This window comes from Onthophagus taurus, chromosome 1, assembly GCF_036711975.1.
Source record: "Onthophagus taurus isolate NC chromosome 1, IU_Otau_3.0, whole genome shotgun sequence".
NCBI lineage: Eukaryota > Metazoa > Arthropoda > Insecta > Coleoptera > Scarabaeidae > Onthophagus > Onthophagus taurus.
The window spans coordinates 19400307-19420615 of record NC_091966.1 but is presented as its reverse complement, the minus strand read 5'-3'; the positions used below and the strand labels follow the sequence as shown (position 1 = coordinate 19420615).

At 32.9% G+C, this 20309-nt stretch overlaps 1 protein-coding gene across 4 annotated transcripts in view; it reads right to left on the bottom strand.

Annotated features, from left to right (window-relative positions):
• LOC111414277 (uncharacterized) overlaps window positions 1–20309 on the bottom strand; it is a 347116-nt gene that overhangs the window by 54168 nt on the left and 272639 nt on the right. Inside the window, exon 1 of one of the 4 annotated variants that reach the window (XM_071198125.1) lies at window positions 7422–7739. The exons of the other annotated variants lie outside the window; for them this stretch is intronic. The gene's annotated coding sequence lies outside the window, so the exon portion shown is untranslated. Of the gene's footprint in view, window positions 1–7421; window positions 7740–20309 lie in introns of those variants that run through there. 4 annotated transcript variants of the gene reach the window in all.

Genomic DNA, 20309 nt, shown 5'->3' with positions numbered 1-20309 from the left:
TAATTTGCGTTAGAGATGTTGACAGTCTCAACAACGTCGTTTAGTGAACTAATGAGAAGTTGCACGAAGAATGGTGCTTTATAGAATAAAAGGGATGCTGATGAGTTTCCACGATTTATTAGTTTGCTAATATTGGCAGGTGTTGACAAATCCCATAACGACGGAATTGCGAAATACTGAAATGTAGAAGATGTGCGTAAGTTTTTCGGCGCAAGCAATGTAACCACCTCTAAAGACAACAATGTATTTATTCGTTTCTGATGAATCCGTAGGAACTCTTACAAAGTCGTACAACTAAATTTTCGTACGAATTCTTATCCAATGTAACCATAAAGCCTATACCACAGAATAAAACCGCGTATAAATTTGTACGTTTAACTTTTACTATCACCTTTAGTCTTAATTTTAAGTTAATTATTACAATAACAAATAAATTTCTCGTTAGAGTGAGATGGATGGCTTCGTTTATCGTCTGTCCTTCGTACCTTTTGTACCTTTTCAATATGGCTACCAAAGTGCGCGACAAAACCTGCGTAAAGGTTCCCGCCAAAGCAAGCTTCCTTTATGTATTCTGTGCCTATACTAAGACAGCAATCATATATATTTGATGATCATAAAAATTTGAAGGCGAGTAAGGTTTTATTCAACAAATAACAGTTGTATAGTAAGTAAAGAATAAAATAAAATGTATTTTTATAATAATAATAGTAAACCACTTTCATACCCATTAATGCAACAAATCAACAATTTTACTAAATACATTAGAAATATAAAATAAAAAAATAACAGCATGTAAGGTATGATAAGGCGAAGTTCAGTGCCTAAGCACTGCTTAGCTTAACCTGAAACTTAAACCTGGATAAATGTTTCAGCGCTGCCATCAGTCGCATAAATTAAAAATTTAACTCAGCCATTTGTTGATCAAATAAGTTACCAAAAATAAGCTTTTTAAAAGTGGAAATGCCTGCCAGTTGGATCGTTTCAGGGGGTAGATTATCGTACATTTTTACAATTTGATGTAAACTTATTGTACACTCCTCTTAAATAGTTCAGTGTGGTGAAAACGCGGTGATAGAGCCCCCTGATTCTCAAATTCAAATTGTGAATATCAGTGCGTTACTGAATGTTGTGGCACCAATATTCGGGCTTTTCCCTCCGAACAATATTATGGCAAAATACCCAACTGTGAAGATGTTTCCTATAAGACATATTTAGTCATTTAAGTTCCCCTAATTTATATGAAATCCTTTCAAACCTTCCAACGCCAAAAATAAATCGCAGGCAAGTGTTCTGTGCTCTCTGAATCCGTTGTTCATCGAACTTAAGTAAACACGGACCATACACAACATCTCCAAAGTTAAATTTAGATAAAATTAACATGTTGCAAAGAAAGGTTTTAGTTTTAACGTCAAGAAGATGACGAGAAGGATAAAGAGATTTTAACTTAGCGTATACTACAGTGTATTAATTAATTATCGTACCCGACGTCATCATTGCAAGTATGCAACCAGTATCACAGTACAAATCGCACAATACACGATTTGCGTATTGCAACACCAATACTGTAATATTGGTTGTATACTTGCTATGATGACGTCGGGTACGATAATTAAGTAACACAGTTTACTTGTAGCATAGTAGACACGTGCTTTCGACACGTACAACCCGGATATCCCCACTATACCGTTGCACATCCGCGCCACAACCAAATACCATGACCTTTGATTTGTAGTGATTGAATACCAAGCCATGTTGGGTGGCAGCTGATACAAGTTGTCTTAGCTCTGTATTGAGTAAGTTAAGGTAGTGTTGTTGTTTTTGCGGCTTGTAATTGTGTATTAACTGCTTAAAAATGTACTTTGCTGTGCTTAAATATGTTATTTAATGGCGCTGTATAGATTGAAAACAAAGTTGGGGAAAGCACCGAACCCTGCTGCCGCAACGTGGATAGATGGTTAGGCAACTGCACAAACTGTTGTCGACCACTCATGTAACTTTCAAAGACAGAAATCGCTGAAGCGTCTAAACTGTACTATTTAAGAATTGTTAGCAAAAGTTTATGATTTACCGTGTCAAAAGCCTTTGTGTTGTCTAACAAGACAAGAATAGTCATATAACCGCTATCTGTCGCACTTAATATATAATCATGACACACGCTAAAGCATTAGCACAGCTATGACCATGCTTAAAACCTGATTGAACGTTTGCTAGGATCTTGTTTACTTCGACGTGCTGTTGCAATTGTACATTAACAATATTTTCTAAAACCTTTGACATTACGGTTAGGCTACGTTCGGTATCGGAAGCACAACCGCCAGTTTTCACGCAGAAGGGAAAAAGCCGCAAAAGTTAATAATATGAGTGATATAAGGCGATAAAAATGGCATACAGTACCTTAACAACTTAATAGATATTTCGTCAGATCCAATTGCGTTAGATCTTATTGATTGCAGAGCACTGAAAATGTCACCTTCCTATACCGTTGACAGTTTAAGAGAACTACTTAAGTTTTCATTTACGCCCATGTAAATGTCTCCAATAATTGTATTATTCGTATTGGGAATTGAGTCAATAAAATAGTCATTAATGACAGAAGCATCCGCAAAATGGTTAGGTAGTGCTCTATGTTTGGATTTAACTAAACTTGTTATCCTCAACACAGACCAAGACCTAGCCACGCTGCCTGTATCCAAAAACCTTTGCAAATAATCTTTACTATTATGGACCATATTAGTAACCATGTTACGCGCTAACTTATACTGCTGCCAGTGTAAGGAACTTCGCGAGCGTTTAAAGGTCTGAAACAATTTATCTCGGATTACCAAGGATAACCAAGGAGCACTAGGATTTGTAATTTTTACAGTTTTGAATGGTGCATGTAGGTCCAAAAGCGTTAATATATTTTCATAAAAAGATTGAACTTTATCATCAATGGAATGTAGTTCGTAAAATATAGTTCGTTATAAAAAACCAACTCATTAAATCTACTGAAATCTCGATATGTTTTGAATGTGGAAACCACTTTCTCCTGTGGTATATTCAATTCAGTAAAAACCAACAAGTGATCTGAAAGAGCGTAACTCAACAGGCCACTATTGAGTATTAGGTCTTTATTAGATATAAAGTGGCAGATTTCGCTGTAATTCGAGTTGGTTCATTAATCAGAGGTAACAGTCCAAATATCTCTAGTGTGCCATTAAACTCAGCAACAGCGGGCATATTGGGTTTAAGCATATCTATGTTAAAGTCACCTACAGTATCATTGGTATTATAATACCACTTAAGAAATTGGTCAGAAAAAATCTGATATTATAAAATAAAATCGTCAAATACTTCTTTTGTACAAAACATTAATTCAAAAAATGATTATTTCAAATTGCTTCATGTGCTATGTTTTAGTTGATTATCTATGAAATAATGAAGTTTCAAAAATAGAAATAATTTGCTTGGTTGAAGGTTGCTATATTATTCAACACGATTGAGCGACATTGCACGGCAGAAACTTAAAATTTCATTCAAATCGCAAGCTAACGTGTTAAACAAGAATATGTACATTTACCATGGAAACAGAAACTGCCAAAAAACTACCTTTCCTAGATGTGTTGATCACCAGGACGACAAATGGAGATATGGAACTTTGTGTATATCGGAAGAAGACCTATACCAACAGGTATCTGCGGGCATCATCATATCATCATCCCCAACAGAAGAGGTCCGTGATCCGTACTTTATTTCAACGAGCAGCGAGAATATCTGAAGGAGATAACTTGAAGAAGGAGCAACACTTTCTACGAGGCGTGCTACAGAAGAACGGATACACTTCGAGGGACATCAACCAGGCTATCAAGCAGCGAAAGCAGAAAGAGGACGCGATAAGTACAAAACCACTTGGATTTATCTGCCGGGCACCTCAAGAAAAACGACATCGTGGTGCGATACGGGACGGTCAGCAAGATTCGAAACACATTCCCCATAGCCAAGGACAAGCTAACCCCATTAAAAGGAGCGGTGGTCTACCGACTATCGTGTAGTTGAGGGAAGGTTTACGTTGGCCAAACTGGATGCAAGGGATGTAAGGTTGAAGAAGATCCAGCAGTTGGCGGTTGCAGAACATTGCCATGCAGAGGGACACCGAATAGACTTCGAACAACCAAAGGTACTGACTAGGGACAACAGATGTTACCAAAGACTGACAAGAGAAGCCATAGAAATCTATCGACATAGAAATAACGTCAACAGAGAAGATGGCTGGGAGCTTAGCAAAACATGGAAGATGGTGGTGAACACGAAGACCTCCTCCCGTCTCACACCAAAAGCGACGTAATTAGTTGATAATTAGGTTGTAATTAGCGTTAATTAATTATTAATCAGTTTTCCGACTTATATATTGTACCCGATTTTCGATTTCGTCACTTCGAACCAGTTTCTGAAGAAGGTTGCAACATGGCATTCGAAACGTCAAACCTTTTATTAAAAGACGCACCACAAAACCCGAAATGTTTCTAGTGTTAGTTCTAATTTTAGTTCAATATGTATATAATATTTTTAAATAATGATAAAGTCATATGTAGTATCATTGGGGTTATAAATGACCCCAATTACGTTATTTTGATATTATACTAAATATTGTAAAGTGCAGTGTTTCTGGGAATCCCTAATCTATTTATTTCTTCGTCTACTCGGTACTTGACGTAATTCAATGTAACTGTTAAGAACGCGGCATTCACACAATTTGTAACTATTCTCTGCAATCGTTTTGTACTCATGGCCGGAAGAAGTTTGGTTCAGCTAACTCATAAAGGTGCAGAAGTTATTTGACGACAATGGTTTTAAGAAGAAAGTGAAATTGATAGCGAAGGTGAACAGGATGCCACTGCCAATTCAGATGACATTCTTTTTTTAAATCAACCTTGTCTAATCATATAAAATCAAATAAAATGATCAATAGCATCATGATCACATAGCAAAACGTGATGTATGGAGTAGGAGTATCTGCAAAATACGCTAAGGACACAATTTGCGTTAGAGATGTTGACAGTCACAACTCACAACAACATCGTTTAGTGGTACTAATGAGAAGTTGTATGAAGAATGATGCTTTATAGAATAAGAGAGATGCTGATGAGTTTCCACGATTTGTAGTTTGCTAATGTTGGCAGGTGTTGACAAATCCCATAACACCGGAATTGCAAAATACTGGAATGTAGAAGATTTTGGCAAGGTTTTCAGTTTTCGGCACAAGCAATGTAACCACCTCTAAAGACAACAATGCATTCGTTTCTGATGACTCCGTAGGAACTCTTACGAAGTCGTAGGAATTTTTATTCAATGTAACCGCGGCCTAAAGCTATGTTAAAGATTTTAAAGTGAGGTCGCTTGCGAGCAAGGCTATACTATTATTATCTAACATAAATCATCACGATTTTATTCAACAAACAGCTGTTGTACAGTAAGTAAAGTAAAGAAGATGTATTTTTACTGGTGGTAATAGACAGTGATGCCGAGGATGTTGCGACCGAGGCGCTCCCTGAATCTCGTATCATTACGTTTCAAATGTAACGTCTCAGTTTCGTACTCACAACTAAAAAACATATTTTTGATCGTCATTTCTAACTCATAAGCAATAATATATTTATGTGCGTCACATTTCTTCTAATAACACAATGAGATATAGGTTCTCCAAGAGGGCTAAATACATCAGGCAGCCATCATCGGCCCCATCTGCAATGGGGACGTTACAAATGTTTTTTATTGGCTTACTCGATAGTTTAGCAAAATTGAAGACTTCTATAATTTTTTATTTTTTAAACTGGGATTTCGTTTTTCCAAAAAAAAAAAATGCAAAATTGAAAAAACTTTGGAGACGTCACCGTCGTTTCGCACGCGGTTGGTTGAAATAAAAATCAATAAAAGGTGCATGAGCGAGATGCCACGAGACTCTTATGCGCTACAAGAAGAGGTCCGAACCATGCACGTTTGTTCTTCTTGATCTTACGCGAAAACCTCGTAAACGTCACCAAAGCTTTTATAGAGGGGATTTTGAATTTTAATATTGATTATTGCAAAAATTAAAAAATTTTCGGATCTGAAAATGTTACCAATCTTTTTATTTTTACATAGTTTATCGATTTTTTGAAAGACGGTCTTTCTATTTGATTGAGGGTAACGACCCCATTATACCTAAAGAGACAAGTTTGGAACAAGAACAAATTTGGAAAAACTTCTGGTATGATTGTAGAAATGGTAGATTTGTCTTGATTTTATTGCGCTTTAATTAGAAGTAAACCATTAATAATAAAAACAATCAGATATAAAATTTCATTCGAAACGCAAGCTAACGTATTAAAAAAGAATACATTCGATACTAATTGAGATAGTACAAAACGTAGTTTTCCGTTAATTTTGTTAAACAATTGTGAATAAAATCGCAAAGTTGGTTTCAAGATTTGTTAATTGTTAATTCAACCTTAAACACTCACAATCCAAAACGATAATTGGTTAAAGTTAACTTTGAAAAAGGTTTAGGAGTGGGTATATTTAAAAAGGCATTAGTAAGTTAATTTTAATTCTAAATTATATTGACTCTCCAATTAAAACTAAGATACTGTTAAATATTGAAAAGATTCATTTAATAGACATAACCCCATAATATAATAATTATAATTACACACTTAAACCTGATTTACGTTATTGATATGCGCGTTAGACATTTGGTAAACGTTATCTTAATGATATTGCGTCATAAACACTGTAGGATAAACGCTTGTAGGATATCTTAAAAAATCTTTACGTCACACAGGTAACAATAAGTGTTTAAGACAAAGATGGTGGTGAATAATTTGTAAGAATACTAATGATTTTATAAAGGTTACAAAGAATTTTAGTTCCTTTTTCTTTGTTCTAAAACCAAATTTTATTCCAACATAATGACGTAAGTACAAAACAGCTAAGAAAAAAAACTAATTTATGTTTTTTTTTTTAATTTAAATAGTAAACCATTTTTTGCATATTAATAGATACAAAGTTATTTGGTTATTAATTTTTATTCTCAATAATTATAATTGTATCATAAATATTATTATGTATGATAATTATGATTGTGATCATAAAAACGATTGCTATTAATGCTCATATATTGAATTGGGTAGCTATAAATATCCAGTATCAAGTTTTAATTAAGATAGACAAGTCTCTGTAAAGGTTAAAAGTTTATGATTGAGTGTTTATTTTGAACTAGTCTGTTTACAAAGATGTAACATTGACACAAACCAACCGGAATATGTAATAGCAAACCCGAAACGAAAAAAATCTAGCAAAAAAATTCTATAAATAATCAAATATAAACAAATCTCTTGTTAAAATAAAGATATTCCATCGGTGGTATTTATATTAAATTTTAAATTTAAACTTAAATTACTTACCGTAATGAATGTAGGTTTGGTTGAAAATTGAAGATGTTGGGTTTGAAACGAATCGGTGTCAATAAAACTTGTTCGTCGCGGCTTGGTTCTTCACCTCTTGGTTGAGGCGAAGAGCGAAACGAACAGATTACGAACGAGAAATTTAATCGAAAGTATTTAAATTATCATTTAAAAGCTGGTTTGGTTGGATGGGAATAAAAAAGAAATGTTTTAGATTGGGTCGATTGCCGGTAAATTTTTCGTTCAATATGAAACACACATTGCGAGTGTACCGTTCACGGTTTTACTACACTTCCTTCCTTCGATAAAGCCGAGTGAATACTGGGGCACACGACTCGCATTCATTTTACTACGCCAGCCGTCACTCGATACTACACTCTGGTGTTGTGAGAGGCTAAATGCAGTCGACCAGAGACGGATTAAAAAAATATTCATCAATTTTCCCAAAATGTTTAAGACAATTAAAAAGAAAAGAATACAAAAGGTTTGCTTGCTAAGATTTATTTAAGCTCAAACTTATTCTATTGATTTTTATTCTTTTTATTCTCATTATTTATATTTACCAAAAGAGTTCACTGTGCTGTATTCATCAAATACGACACCTACGTAATTAATTACGCCAAGTTATTTCGGTCCGTGGGCGCTAAAATCCAAGCTCGAGGACTCTCCTCGTTGCCGTCGTGGAAAATATTCTCTCGCAAAATTTGGGTCAGGTCAAGTCCACCAGAAACTGTGACAGGTCATACATTTTGCATGAAGTGTAAAAATCTAACCGGTAGATAAAAACCAGAACGTTTTTGAGCCAACAACGAGTCTCGTACCTAGAGACGTTAAATTTGAGACGTTTATGGACTCGGTAAAATGTTGGAGAGCTGGCCGTAAATCAGATATTTTTCCATTTAAAGTTCACTTCCAATATTTTAAAGTCATATAAACATTTATGTCTCAAATAAAAATAAGCTTAAAATTCATGACAAATTATTTAAAATAAATCATTGTTAACGATTGCGTAGATTATTTTGGCAATATTTTAATTTTATATAAAACATATATGTTCCAAGAATGAACTTAGTTTAAATCAGTAAATTAATGATTATATACATTTAATTCATAATTTATGATGTTTTCGTTTAATAAGTGTGTTAATACTAGCAACTTAATCAGATTCACTAATAATAATTAATTATAAACTAACCCAACCCACTCTTTGTATTCAGTAAAAATTGAGTGTTGACAGAAATTGACTGAAAATTTAATGAAAACCTATAGGGAAATCTTTTGAATACTTTATGGCAAATTGCATCCAAAATTAACAATTCTCTTGAGAATCCGAGATTGTCAGAATTCAAAATTGCATCAATTTCCGTAAAACTCAGATTTGATGGTGTAAACAGTAATTTTTAAATATTAAATGGAGGTAAATGAGAATAGTTTCGCAGGAAATTCTGCGAAATAATCTTATCACGGTAAACCAAACTTTGAATGCTGTTAGTTTCTTAGTAATTAAAAGGAAATATGCATGGTGAAAACAATACTGAGAAAATGTTATATAATATGTTATATAGGTATAATACTGTGTACGAAACAACATTTGTAACATTAATGACATTCCTTGTACCAATACGTTTCGTTACTCTCCTGTAATGACGATGACACATGAGTCTGATCGATTATTATCGACATGTATAGATAGTAGATAAATGTTAGAGTACATTTAAACCCTTATTTTTTTTGATACTGTACACAAAATTTCTTTAGCGGTGTTATAGTTTCAATGCTTTACCATTATTGTTATTATTTTGTAAAGTATAACTTATTCGTAATTTGTCTTCATTTAAATGTCTGGTATTAATAGAATAATCTTCTTTATAATAATCTTTTCTATTTATTTATTACTTATTTATATATATTCGGGACGCAAACTGGAGAATCAGCAAACACTACAGAAAAGAAAAAGAAAAAAAATAAGAAAAAAAAAAAAAAACAAATAAAAGGAAAAAAAAAACACAAATAGCAAGGGATTAGGAAAGAAAAGGCAAACCAAATACGATCTAATCAATATTACAAAAGAAGAGCTGATAACAAACAATATTATTCTTATCATATAAACTATGATTCTGATTCTGTTAACACAAATCTTTGAAAATAAGTGTAGTTGGAAGATAAAATTTGTGGATTAAATAACGGATAAACCATTTATATTGGTCGGTATAGGCGAGCTCTATACCATCGAGGCGAAATTTATGATACCAGGAACATACACCTTGTATAAAGAAGTAATGGAGAAGCAACGGACCGAGCAACGATAAACCTGAGAAATTATGTACCTTTAGATGTCAACATTAATGTAATCGCGATACAGTAACATGAAATATAAAATAACAGCAAGATCTTTAGGAGGTGTTAACCGATACTTGTACCTGTTACTTTGGAACAGGTATTTGTATGTTGTTCCTTGAAACAGTTACTAAATTAAAAAAAATACGTACAAAATACTAGTTTTATAAACGTTATCGATTCCTTTTCAATGTTACTTATTATTCAGTATGGGTAGAAACAACAAAGATTTAAAATAAATAACAACTGTTACCAATTAAACTGATACTGGTACTTAAGGACAAATTATCATTATGAAGTTTTTCGTATCGTAGCTGCTTTAAACAATTATTGTAATATGGTACGCTACATATAGCCACAGGTTATATAAAATATAGTATAGTATACCTTGTGTACTAAGTACATATTGTATAACGGTTGGAACAGAGGAACAGTTGTAACAGGTATTTGGAACAATTACTTTTTAGGAACAGGAACATATTGTATCTATTCCTTAAAAATACTAGTTTATAACATCTCTATTTACTAACAAGTTCAACGTTTTTCTACTAAACATAATTTGGTGGTACTTGTCATAAATCAAAAACAAGTAAATTTTTGTGAGAAATTGAAATGCTGTTACTAGTAATCCCTTTATACAGGGTTAGAACTATCATTTAACTTTATCTGTCATTTAACGTCAAAATTAGAACTATTACAAATCAAAAAGTACAATGGCACTATACAATAACGAGGAATACATACATAGAAATGCTTGTTGTTTATGGAGCTACTGGAGAAAACGCTGCACATGCAAGAGATTTGTATTTGAAACGATTTCCAAATCGACAGATGCCTTCAGAAAATACTTTTTTTCGGTTAGTCCAGCTAGGAAGAGAGACAACCTAAGAAAGGTCTTGGTGGCAGTAGACCAAACAGATATGGAGTGAATGTAGAAGAAGAAGTTCTAGAAATTGTTGATGCAGATGCAAGTACTAGTACTCGTCAAATTTCTCACCAACTCGAAGTTTCCCAGAACTTTGTTTGGCGTACATTGAAAAGTAATGGTTTATACCCCTACCATTTGTAAAAGGTGCAAGGACTGACTTCCGCTGATTATCCTTTGCGGCTGCAATTTTAGAGTAGACAATAATTGTTTTAGAGATTTTGTAATTTTGCATTTAAAACATTATTATTAGACGTTTCATAAATTAACATCTATTATTTCTTTTAACAAATTACGTATTATCTAAAATAACAAAACTACTGAAATAATAAATTGTCTAGTTTTACAGCTCCTTCAAAAATGAGGATGGCGTTGACAAGAATTTTAATTGTTTTTTACTGAATATCAGCATTTCTCAAAAATGGACATTAAATTATTTAAACAAATAACGTGCGATATCTGTGTCACTATTAAGTTTTTAACAAAACATTATTAAGAAAATCTCTTCAGTTTTACCTCTAGTACCTACCCTTTGCTCTGCTCCGTATGTTATAAATCACCCTGTATATATTTGCAGACGAATACGGTAAATGTGGTGCTAGCTAATATTTTACAGCCATAAAAAGAAAAATTCGAACAATTGTAATAGATATACAATCTGATTCATAATAAAATGTATATTATATTTTCCTTGATACTTATATTCGGGAAGCAAAAATGCTGAAATATTTCAGTTATTAGCAACAATCTATGTACGATATGGGGTGATGCGTATACCTGAGAGCATGTAGGTATACGCGTCCAGTACTTAAACATACATTGGGCCTCTTCTGCAACCTTCCCACATTCACTCCAATCATATTGGCCAATCTAATTGCCGAAGGCTAAGATGCAACGTAGAAGTGTGTCTTGACACCATCTGTGCTCGACCATACTTCTCCGATGACTCTCTACATGAGGTCATGTAGATCGAGCTAATCATACAGTTTGTGTTTGACTATCTCATCGTTCTGTTCACGATATAGAGGGCTTTGAACAAGCTTTAAGATCTAAACGTGCTTGTTTACCTTACAATGATCGTAGTATTGAGTAGCACAGTTTGACATGGCCTCATAAAATACTAAGCTATTTTCATTAACATAACTCATTAACTAGTTGGTAGCCTGTAATTTACACCAAACTAAAAATTGGTATGTTAGATTATGATGATCTCAATATGAGATATTAAAGATCTTATACCTAGCCTGTGGGTATTTTGTATGATATGTGGAAAATAGTTTTCTTGGAGTTTTAAGAGGGAATATAAATTGTCAACGTGGAGTCGACGTTCCATAAACAATCTTCATTATTGTACAGCTTCCTCGGAGTGGGTTCCTAAGACACCTAAAACCGTTAAAATCCGTGCAATCGAAGCATCGGATTAAAATTAAAAGAAAACTCTAAGTTGGGATGATGTACATATGATTTACACAAAATTAAGTTCAGGTATTTGGAGTTAATATTCCAATTGTTATTAAACTGATTGTGAAACAAGTTGTAATAACAAATAGTAAGAAGTAACTTATTATAAGCAGTCAAAGAAATGCTGAAAATGTTAAAACCAACATTTTCACCTATTGGAATTGACGAAGTAATAGCACTCGCACGCTTTCACAACCCACACTCGATCCTGCCGTTGAAATTAGTAGGATGGCAGAACTTCTGTCGCGACGATAAACGATGTAGTTCCTGTGAATTTCACCATTACAGATAGATTCATTCAGATGGATCTTTGTTGAATAAACCAAGTTAAGGATCAGGTTTTAGGACTTCACATAAAAGGTAGTTTTTGTGGACAATTCATGCATATTCTGGTAACAAACAGTATAGCACAGAAATTTAGGATTTTTTATTTATTATATTCGTTGCTAAATTAAAGTTTCAATTTAGTTAACGATTCATAAAGTAAAAACATATTTATTTCCATAAAAAGATCATTAAGAGATCAGCCGATCAGTAGAATCAACAAATCATTGTGTCTTTTGATATTTGATAGATCGCTGAATACGATGTACTCCCTCAAATTGAAAAGTGGAAGAGATCGGACAGAAATCTTCTTGCAAGCTACACGATAAAGTCATCCCACAGAATATTGCAAATTAGTTAGCTTGAACACCAGGAAAAAAGCTTGTAACTAGCTACTATCTCCAGTGTTAGATGGTAGCGCATGTAATTTACGTAACATGATGTAAATGCCATGTATAATACTGATATAATATTCCTTTAGTAACTTTACTCTTGGGAAACCGTCATGGTTCTGCGCACGACAGGGAGAAAAATGAAAATCTTTTTCGGACTATACATATACCAGGGAACCATTTAGCTGTTCATAAGCTTACGCCCGAAACCGATTCTGAATATATTATAATAATAAAAGCAAGAAAAATATATTTTAGGCTATATTAATTTAAATTACTTCATTTATCAGTATAGATTCCCCATTTTAAAACTTTTATTTATTTTAGTTCAGTTATTCTCATTTATTATGCACCTTTTGATTTAAACTAAACATTTATTCGACTAAGACATCATGAATATATATTGTTCGTGCATCGCTGGGTTACCGTTGCATTATGAAAGCGATGCTGCTGCACACCATCTTTGTTTTTCTCTTGTAATTTTTTAACTGCATCATAAACAGCTTTATTTATTTTACATATATGAAAGTTTATTTGCCCATCTGTTAAAAGTACAGTTAAGTCTCTTTTAATACGATAAGTGCACTCTCAAAGCTTGTATGGTGGCTTTAATAAAAAATTTGCCGCAACATTTTTTTTGACACTTTCGCAGATGTACATAATTAATAATTAAATTAATTAATATTATATAGACAAAAATATAAATATCTACTTAATGCAAAAAAAACTAAAAGATTTTTTTAAATGTTGTTTATTCAGATTAATGTTTCAAAAATCTTAATGTTGTTTTGCTTTAAAATTGTGTTCATTCTAAACGGTACTGTTACTAACTGATAATACTCGATGTCGTTTAATACTATTATTTTATTTTCTTACCTAGGTGAAATGATTTTTTAGTTTGTAAGGATCAAATCTTTCTCCTATTGTTTAGCGATTACACAGATAGATTCTTGTTCATTTTCTTCAATGTCATCTTTATTTCCTAAATCTTTATAGATTTATTAGATTAAATTATAACCCTGAAGTGATAATACTTGGAATGCAAACAGGGCATACTTAGTGAAGTAGTGTAAGTAATTATAAATAATAAAACAAAAATAAGAGATCAAACGATAATCTCGAATCATTGTAACTCATCAAAATCATCATCATTTCAAGTTAATGATGTTAGATGACAACGAAATACAGTAGATTTAAGAGCCAAACTGTTCTGCAGTGGTTGAAAGTATGCGATCTTATATCTTTGATAAACAACATATTCAAGGTAATTTATACAATGTGAAGTAGAAATTATTTTCCAAATTCCTATTACTTTCAGGTAATTTGATAGCGTGAGGAGAAAATTTAAGAGTTCTATTCAGGGTAGCTCTGATGTAGTTGCAAACTGGTCTCTGTAGTAAGTGATTGGATTATTATTGTAGAAGAAGGCACAAAAGTTGAGAGAAATAGGGCAAGAAACGCGTCTTGAAAGAATTGTTGGAATTATCTATACAGGGTTTCCCAAAACTCCCGGGAGGGAGCTATAAGTTTTGAACGAGTGAGGAAATAAAATTGAAAATTTGGTGATCACTAAAGAATCATAAAAACTATATTTTTAGATAGTTTAGAACTTCCATGCAATGTAGAGTTTTTTTAGGGGATGACCACTCCTACATTTTTAAATAGCAACCCCTATCGAGTTTTACCTTATTTTAAAGGTAATGGAAAAAGAAACACAACCCCATAAACCAAAACCCGATATCTTAATTCTTTTAAGAATTATGATGGGTTGACTACCAAATGGGAAAATAAAATGTTTTCATGCTTTTTTGCACTTTTATTACGATTTTTATAACAAATGTTCAAATTGTCAACCTTCTTCGGTCTCGCAATAACCCAAACGCTCATAGATGGAATTTTGAACCATCAGGAGCATATCCCAAGTGATGTTGGTGGTTCTTCAAGTATGCGATTTTCCAAATCATTGATTGATTCTGGTTTTGTTGCATACACTCTACTTTTCAGAAATCCGTTTGTGGTGGTAAATCAAAATAATAATTAATATTAAAATGTCTTCCGATGAAAGTGAAGTGCTGAGTTAAGTGGTGGTGTAAAAAGAAAAAGAAACGTGAACATGAGCAGAGATAAAGCAGAGAAGTTCTACCTTTTTGTATTTTATCATGAAAGAGGGTGGCCGTGTTCCTGTATGTAAACAAGCTTTTATGAGCTTATATTCCATCTCACATTTTCGTGTTCAGCGCCTAAATACATTACTTAACGTAGGACAGACACCAAAAGATTTAAGAGGTTTACACAATAATAGAACCCGAGCATTACATGATGACTGGATTGTAAAAATTAAAAATCACATTGAGTCTTTTCCAGTGAAAACCGCTCATTACTCTTCTAAGACTTACCGCTATCTGAATGCAAACTTAAATGTGAAAAATATGCATGAACTATTTCTAAAAAAACACCCGGAATTGAATGGGAAAGTAAAATATGAGTTCTTTTTTAAGTATTTTAAAGAGAACTATAATCTCAAATTTGGACGTCCTCAGGTCGATGTCTGCTCTGAATGTGAACGACTCACAGTTAGAATTAAAGACCAAAATCTTAATGACACTGCCAAGCGAGTGGCAATAGCAGAACTGTTGGTTCATAAGAGGCGAGCCAAAAAATTCTATGCCAAACTAAAAGAAGTAGAGGAAATGTGTAATACTCGAAAAGATGTTATGGGATTAACATTTGACTACATCCAAAACATGCCCCTTCCACATATTCCGGTTCAAGAGATCTTTTACTACAGACAACTGTGGGTATATGGCTTTGAAGTACACAATATGAAAAATAATACAGGACATTTTTACACATACCATGAAGGACAGGCACGCAAGGGGCCCGATGAGGTTTGCACTTTCCTGAATCATTATATAACAAACTATATTCCAGCTGAGATTACAGAGTTGCATTTGTTTTCCGACGGATGCCCAGGTCAGAACCGCAATCATACAATGGTCCGATTCCTGCTTGCACTACAGGCGACTAAACGTTTCAATAAAGTTTACCACTATTTTCCCATGTGAGGACATTCCTTCTTGCCTTGTGACCGCGATTTTGGCACTATTAAACGGGTTTTTAGACGACATGACAGGGTAATGACTCCTGAAGACTATGAAGACATGATCAAGTCCGCAAGAAAAAATTCACCATTCACTGTGACGCAAATCAAATCTCCTGATATAATTGACTTTAAAAACTGGTGGTCTTCGAACTATAAGAAAACTTGTACTTCCCTTCGCGAAAACAATGCCTAAACAGAAACATTCGCCATTTCCAACTATAGGCAGTTTTCTTACGATAGTAGCACTCCTGGTTATGTCACAACATGGGAATATATAGGAGGTTTTATATCATTCACCATTAAACTCCTAAAACAGAATAAGGAAAATCCAGTCCTCCCCACCGATAAGCGTTATAGTTTTAACCAACCTGTTCCCATTAACAAGAAGAAAGTGGATGATATTAAGAAAGTAATGCAGTATATTACTAAACTAGATTTAATCTAGTTTGAATCTAAATCTAGTAAATCTTCTTTGTGACAGCTATCAACAGATTGATTTTCAAACCTTCAATTAGAAGCTGCAATAAAATTGGGCAATAAATCGTAGAATTGGATAAAGGTGCATTTTTTTAGGATGAATAGGCTAATGAAATCACTTCAAAAAATATAGTTCATAATAGAGGATAAATAATAGAAGATAAATGATAAAAAGTATCAAAATCAAAAATAAACGAAATATACCTATATAAAAATGAGAACTTATATTATTAAAACTTATAATTACCGTAAATTAACATCATCGCAGAGTTGAAAAACGTAGAGAAAACTAAAAAAAAAATACCTGTCCAAAAAATTATCTTATAAAAATTAGCATAAAACTCAGAAATAAAAAATAGAAAAGGAGCGACAGAAGAATTAGAACCATGAAGTGATGTAGGTGGAAGCTTTGTAATACGGTAGAACTAAACACAAATACAAGGAAGTTAGGAAAAATGTAAAATTATAAGAGGAGGTCAGGAATTATTCTTGCAGGTCAGGAACATTATGCGAAAAAGTGGGAAGGAGTGCTTGCAAGTAACACCCTATTTATTTTAGTTAAATTTTTAATGTTTAGACTAATCACACTAAAACATTAACAACTTAATCAATAAACCTTATATAATCATAAAAATAGGTGTTAATAATGGCTATAATCTGAAAGACTTGTAGGTAATATAAGTACGAAGGCTTTCACGGTCGGTGTTAATTGAACTAAAACTAGAACTAACACTAGTATTATCACTAGAAACAAGTTTTTTTTCAGAAACAAGTTCGAAGTTGTTTCTAGTTGTTAGACAATATTAAGCATATTTGAGAAGCCAATATGCAGAAACCTATCATCTCTAGTCAATGGTAGGTAGTTATATAGAATGATATGCTTAAAACCTCAAATATCTGATCAGATATGCTAATCAAATATATCTGAGTTTGCTTCACTAGATATTTGAATTTTTGAACAAAATTGTTGCTTACCAGCAACTTCATTTACTAAGAGTCAATTAATTCTTATTATTACCTTTTCTCATTTGTAGGCCTAGGGTACCTATTATTACGACTCTTTTTCTCGTCGATGTTAATATTATCAGAAAATTGAACGACTTCCTCAAGATGATATTGTTTATTAACAATTTTATTAATTACAAGATTAATTGCAATCTTTTATATAGACTTGTCATATTATTTATTTCATGCACCAGTCACTTGTATTAATAAAGTTGGGAACATACGTTTAATTCTGGATACTGTCACTTATGGCGTTGCTTTCGATTACAGAACCTATTTTGGCAATTTTTTGAGTTGTCAGTTTGACTGGTTTGACCAGGTTTGACATAGTAATATTTTTGATTGCGTTGTATTGTGTACAGTGGAAGAGTTGCTAGCGATTTGAAGAAAAAGCGATTTGTTGGTGTTGCTTTATAATAAGTACACTTCGATTGACGCGGAAGCAGCATTGGATAAATGCAATAAAATTAAAAGGAAACGATGTGGTAAAAATAATAATAAAAAAATTAAAGAATAAAGAATTTGTTATTCATTTAAAGACTTTTTAATAAACCCTGTACCAAATAATAATTTAATAGGTATTAAATTATGTTTGTTTGATGTTTTTTTGTATAACATTGTAAACGACAAAATTTAATGTGTTTAAAGTTTTGCACAGTTTGTAAAGTTTTGTCGCCAAGCAATGTTTTCGTAAAAAATCATCGATAAACCTTTCAAATAACAAAATTAATTTATATTTCCCGCCTGCCAATGATTTCAGCGCTGTAGGTGACAGTATCCAAAACTAATTGCGCATTTCAATTAAACGTTTATAGTTGCCCATCTATATAACAAATATATTATATCTTATCTATGATTTATTTATTTCGTTAATAATTTGTTTTTCTATAAAATACAGTAGTCGTAGCCCACTTTTTAAACTAGGTTTTTTCTTTAATATTTTGGTTCACAACACTATAATCACAGCTGCATCTCTGGGATTTTCTAAACCATCGTAGAATAAATATGATTTAACGTAATATTATTTCTAGTTAGATGTATATTTTTGGGAAATAGCTGTTAATGTTTCCATACACTGTATTTCAATAGGTGATGTTACAAAATGATGGTTTGAGTGGCACGGAATTGTCCTGAAGAAGATTTTGTTCTGTCTGGGGTGGTTGGTCACGATGAAAGAACAGTCTAAAATATTTTACGGATTAGACGGTGCACAAGATAATTTAAGAGAATTAATTAATTTAAGGCCTCATGTCACAGGATTTCCATTTTTCAGGTAGTTAATAATGTGGCATTTTACACATTATATTGCAGCAGTGTATTTATCACTGATGTCAGAAAATTCGTTGCAACAATTTGGAATTCAAAACGGAGAACTTCATAATATGAAAAATGATATATTTTAATGGTTGTGATAATAACAGAAATGAGACTGAATTCATCCTTATCACAAAAAATCACTCCTAATAACTATTTCTTTTTTTTTTTGTTTAGCTCAGCAAATTCGTGAAAACTAAATGGAAATTAACTGGTTCAGGCATTTAATGTTATTGATTACAATATATTACTTGTAAAGCTGCATTTACTAATAGACTAATATTTTAATTGACTTTTTGAGAAACGCGGCTATGATCGCTTTCCCTACTATAACTGTCAAAGATACTCGTAATCGTGATTCACTGAATATAGCTTGGTATAACTCACAACTTAGGCAACATAAAGAAAAACTTACTTTTCTTTGTGAATTATACAGAATCAATAAAAATCCGTACGTACTTATTGAACGAAATAAATGTCGTAAAGCATACAGGTTAGCAATGAATCACGCTAAACGAAATGCTACTGATAATTACATCATCAATCATAAAAATCAACCGGCAGCTATATGGAAAATAATTAATACCTGTAAGTCTTCTGGGAATGCTGATGAAAAGGATAGTAATTTAGACGGGAATGAACTTAATAATTTCTTTTTAAATGTATCGGATAGATTGGCTAATAATTTGGAAGGGGACGAAGATCCGCTGTCGTTTCTCTTAGAATGTGTCAATTACACAAATGGGGAATATTTTACCTTTAAAGCTTTCTCACAGGTGGAGGTACGGGATTCCTTTGACGCCCTTAAGCCTGGCAAATCGGTTGATGCGTTTGGTTTAAATGCGGTCATGATAAAAAAGGTCAAAAACTCTCTGATCCCAGGACTTACTACTCTGTTCAATCAGTGTTTAAACACAGGATGTTTTCCTGATAAATTTAAGTTGGCAAGTGTTTTGCCGCTATTCAAAAAAGGTGATATTGATGGTCCTTCGAACTTTAGACCAATTAGTATACTGCCAGGGTTGTCGAAAATTTTTGAAATGCTATGGAAAAATCAATTAATCAATTATTTTGAAACTAATAATATTTTTAACAAACAACAATTTGGCTTTAGAAAAGGACTCTCTACGGCACTTGCTATACAAAATTTTATCGAGTATGTGGTCGATGGTTTTGAGGCGTCGCAATACACTGAAGCTAGTTTTCTGGATCTTACCAAAGCTTTTGATTGCGTGTCCCATTCTATTTTAATACGTAAATTGTACGCTTACAATGTCGCCCCGGACGCTTGCAAGCTTTTGTCATCTTATCTTACAAATAGAAGTCAATTTGTTAAATTTAACTCGGTGATGTCTAACCCTGGGAATATTACAAGTGGTGTTCCTCAGGGGTCAATTTTGGGTCCTATTTTATTCTTAATATATGTAAATGATTTGCCTTTTTTCCTGAGTGGTGGAAGCTCAAGTTCAATCTTGTATGCGGATGACACAAGTTTGCTGACAAAACATGATTCTGACGTTGATGCCAGGGGATTGCAAGATTTAATGTTA